This window comes from Apium graveolens, chromosome 8 (assembly GCF_009905375.1).
Source record: "Apium graveolens cultivar Ventura chromosome 8, ASM990537v1, whole genome shotgun sequence".
Classification (NCBI taxonomy): Eukaryota; Viridiplantae; Streptophyta; class Magnoliopsida; order Apiales; family Apiaceae; genus Apium; species Apium graveolens.
Window position 1 is genome coordinate 179,567,675 of NC_133654.1, and position 5,327 is coordinate 179,573,001.

A 5,327-nucleotide genomic window follows, 5' to 3' on the forward strand; every position below is an offset into this window, starting at 1 on the left:
TGGTGCTTTAAATAATGGTCTGTATAAATGTGACATAATTTACTTCAGATTGAACAAACTAATAAAAGAAAAGGGATGATGAAAATCTCACTTTATAGTGGCACTGCAGTCTCCATTTAGTAGACATGGAGAGAGGGCTGCAAATTTGCTAGGAATGGTACACACAGATGTATGTGGACCAATGTCTATGCAAGCCATGGGTGGATTTTAATACTTCATTACTTTCATAGATGATAGATCTGGATTCGGATATGTGTTTTATGAAACACAAGTCTGAGGCCTTTGAAAAGTTCAAAGAATATAAGTATGAAGTGGAGAAACAAACCAAACATAGTATTATAATTCTTTGATTAGATCGAGGTGGTGAATACTTTAATGGAGTGTTTCTAGATTATCTCAAAGTAAATGGTATAGTCTCCTAATGGACTCCTCCATATTGGTATCTGAAAGGAGAAATCGAACTTTGTTAGACATAGTTCGGTCCATGATGAGCTATGCAAATCTTCCAGTATTCCTATGGGGTTATGCATTGGAAACCTCAGCATATTTACTGAATAAGGTGCTTTCCAAATCTGTTCCTCAAACTCCGTATGAGATATGGAAAGAAAGGAAACCGAGTCTTAAACACGTTAAGATTTGGGGATGTCCAGCTTATGTCAAGTAAGTTGACCCAGATAAGCTGGAATATCGATCCGTAAAATGTAGTTTTGTGGGATATCCTAAAGAGACTTTAGGGTATTACTTTTACACCGATCATCGGGTGTTTGTATCCAGACATGCTACCTTCTTGGAAAAGAGTTTATCCTTGAAGGAAACAGTGGGAGCAAAATTGGACTTGATGAAGTTCAAGAAGCACAAACTACTACGGATCAAGTGGAAACACCTGTTCTGACTGAACAACCTTTTGTGGAACAGCCCATTCATAGGTCAGGGAGAGTGTCTCGCCAACCTGAGAGGTAATATGGCCTTGTCATTGAGAATGACAATGAGTTGTCGATCATTGATGATGACGACCCTGTGACCTATAATGAGGCTATGAGTAGTGTTGACTTAGAGAAATGGCATAGTGTCATGAAATCCGGAAAGAAATCTATGTATACGGGATACAAAAGAATGATTAGAGTAGATGGTCAGGTGGAGACCTTTAAGGCCAGGCTTGTGGCAAAAGAATTCAAACAAAGGCAATGGATTGACTTTGATGAAACCTTTTACCTGTAGCCCTGTTAAAATCAGTTCGGATTTTGCTTGCGAATGCTGCTTACTACGACTATGAGATCTGGCAATTAGCCAGATGGTTTTCTTTCCAAGAGAAATGAAAACCTAGTGTGTAAGCTGTTGCGAACCATATGTGGTTTTAAGCAGGCTTCTCGAAAGATGGAACATTCGTTTTGATGAGACAATCAAAGAGTTTGATTTTATCAAAAACGAAGATGAACCATGCGTCTGCAAAAGGGTTAGTGGGAGCGCGGTAACATTTTTTGTATTGTATTGAAATAGAGTTGACACACATAACAACATAGCAGACCCACTCACAAAGCTACTTTATGAAAGTCACTTTGATCATCATGAAGACAAGATGGGTATTAGATACCAGAGTGATTGGCTTTAGTACAAGTGGGAGATTGAAAGGAATATGTCCTAAGTCCAATCATGTATTAGGATTTAGGAATAACTTTTATGTAATCTGTTTTGATTTAATTGATATTAATAAAGACTTGTTTTGTTTTTATTACGGGCTTTATCTATTTAAGTGTTTAAATAAGATATACCATAGTTTAGAGTAAAGCTTTTTATGGATTATGATGAGATCATAATAGTGAGACCTAAAAAGATGATAACTCTAAACTTAAATAGTTCCTGGTCATAGGATTACTAACTGGTAATTAATAATCCACAAAGATCGGTACATACTATGCTTGCTTCATTATGAAGGATGTCTGTTCTCATAGACATTTGTGTGGTGACACTATAGCTAGTATGTAGGTGCTTATTATGGAATAAGTTCACTGAACATGACTCGCCCAGCTGAACAACTGATGGAGTTCACTCACGTGTCAGCAGTTGTTCGCTTAGTGATAGTTGTACAAGTATCCTTAGACTTGAGGTCATCATAGTCATCTTGTGTACACTGAACTATGCTTTGGTTTAGTTCTTAGTCTCCAGGGACAATTATTAGGGCTCTTCTGGGTATAGGAATTTGTACACGAAGATAGTGTATGATCAATAAAGGATCTACCCCTTCCAGTGAAGGAAGCGAATGTTCAAGGCTGATCCACTTATGCTAGTTCAGGAATCTCTGGCCAGAGTAAATGAAATTAGAAAGGAGTTTCTAATTTGCATAGAACTACGCATAGTAAATGGTAAGCAAAGTGATTGAATTAGATAGGCTTGACACGAGATCCATGCCTTGTATTTAATCGGGACATTGTAGGGTAGAAGGAGTTTATTGTACGGTAACTATTCACTGACAGGTTCTTGGTATTCTAAGCAGTGAATTCATATTATCCGGATAGTCGCGATATGTTGAGAAGCATCACTCACGATGTAGAATAAATGTGATTAATTAATTAATCATATTTAATAAATTAGAGAATTTATATAAATAATGATAAAATAGTTTTATTATTATTTATTTCTACTACCGGCTTAATATTGAACCTACAGGGTCACACCATAAAAAGAGAATGATTAAATGGTGGAGGAATTAATTAATAATGGCTAATAATTATTTATTTATGAAATAAATAATTAATTGGCAAATATAATAATTGATTAAATGAGATTTAATTGATTATAAATTAATTAAGAAAAGTTCTTAATATTATTAATTAAGGATTTAATTTTTGGAAATTAAATCAAGAGAGAGAATTATTTCTAAAGTGTTTAGAAAAAGGATTAATAATTAAAAGGTGTTTTAATTATTAATGAGAATAATAAATGGGATAATAATAATATTATTTATGGGAAAATTTCAGCTGAAAATTTTGCCTATAAATACACTATTATAGACCCTATTTTATTTTAACCCACATCTAACCCGAAAACCCAAAAAGTTTGGAAAACTCAATTCTCTCAACCTCCTTCCTCCTCCTTAACATCGTTTTCTTGGTGGATACCGGTGGAGTGCTTCACACTTGAGGAGCAACTGCTAAGGATCTCTGATTGTTGTCTCCGAATTATTTTTAAAGGTTAGATTCGATCCCTCGAATTTTTATTCACGATTTATATGCTTTTATTTGGATTTTGTATGTGTAAAAGTGTTTTGTCATGACCCTGCTGCGTTATAAATCCAACAAAAAGGCCAATGAACTCCCACTGCTCGGCATAGCTTTGTGACAGTAGATGCATAAGGGATGTTCATGTACTTCGCTTCCCTCAAAAACTTCAGAATTTTTGGTAGATGAACTCACCAAGGTCCACATAATACTCTTCATTCAAAATACCCCATAACAACTATGCTCGCTCAACTGTAATCTCATGTGCATGTGAAGTAGGCAGAATATTAGCATAAATAAAGGCACTCCATGTACGGGCATACCTATTCATCGCAATCGTCGGAAAAGAACGTTACTCATTAGTTCCACTATTGAACTTCCACACCGTGCCTGGCCGACAGAGAGTAGCACAAATCAAATCCAAGTCAAAATCTTCGGCGGTCTTCTTATTCCAATTCTCCTCTGTGGGATTCCCCTGTCGCTGCCCAATCACACGGTGAATCGCCTCAGGAAGATAATCCACCGTTAGCCCACGCACAACAAAAAACCCATTCTTTTCAGCCTTTGCGTTCGCATAGAACTCGCGAACCATGCTCATCGGAACCGCCTCCGGCGACTCACAAAAAGAAATCCAACCTTTTTCAGCAATCATCGACAACAACTCACCATCCCTCCCCGATGGTAAGAATCCACTCTCCTTCAAAATCGGCTTACCCAGAAGCCTAGTATACTCCTCCTCAGCAGCCCTGTCAAACAACCAAGGTCTCATAGTAGTACCCCTCGAAAAATTAGCAGTAGGAACAGTGCTGCTGCTATCAATAGTACTAAATCTCTTGGGTGCCATTGAAACTGAGAAGAAGTGTTTAAGATTTGTGTTTTTGAATATGGGGGAAAGTTTTAAGGTTGAAAGTGTATGGGGGAGTATATGGAATAGTTGTATGTATATATAAGGTAAAGATTAGAGTTAAAATTTGATTAGAAGTGGGGTTGAGGGTTAAAAACGTGGGTTTATGGGAAAAGGATTCGTGGGTAGTGGGTTGTGTTTTTATTTTTTGTGTTTTCTGATTTTTTTGGATTTTTATTAGGCTAAAAATTTTTCAGGCAGACGAGTCCTGAGCGGTCGCTTAGCAGAGCTGAGCGGGCGCCCAGGGGCCTTCTGGAAAAAAAAATTCTTGCCCTGGTTTTTCTGATTTTTTGTGGTTTTGGATAGGTTACCAACTTCTAAGGGTTCCTATAGTCACAAATCATGGGTTGCCTCCCAAGAAGCGCTTATTTTTCGTCATTAGCTTGACGTGGGGTACCTCGCTCAAGTTGACAATAAAATGGCACTAACCACTTCCCAGTTTGGCATGTCCCCATAGTAATGCTTCAAACGCTGACCATTAACCTTGAATGTTTGGCCCGGATCATTCTCAAAAATCTCCACCGCTCCATGTGGAAACACATTTTTGACAATAAAAGGTCCAGACCACCTTGATTTCAACTTTCCAGGAAAAAGTCGGAGACGAGAGTTGAATAAAAGAACTTGCTGCCCCGGCACAAATGACTTAGGATATAGCTTCATGTCGTGCCACGTTTTCACTTTTTTCTTGTACATTTTGTTGTTCTCGTACGCTTGGAGTCGAAATTCATCAAGTTCATTTAACTGAAGCATTCGCTTCTTCTCAGCCGCATCTAGATCAAGGTTCAACTTCTTCAACATCCAATAAGCCTTATGCTCAAGCTCCGCAGGTAAATGACATCCCTTACCATAAACAAGTTGAAACGGGGACATCCCAAGTGGAGTCTTGTATGCTGTTCTATAAGCCCAAACAGCTTCATCAAGCTTTAAAGACCAATCTTTCCTTGACGGGAAAACAATTTTCTCTAGAATGCGCTTGATCTCTCTATTAGACACTTCCGTTTGACCATTCATTTGCGGATGATAGGCAGTAGCAACACGATGATTCACATTGTAGCGCTGCATCATAGAAGTGAACTTACGGTTGCAGAAATGCGACACCTCATCACTTATGATTACTCGTGGCGTTCCAAACCTTGTGAAAATCTGTTTATGAAGAAAATTCAACATTACCTTTGTATCATTCGTCGGTAGAGCCTTGACTTCTACCC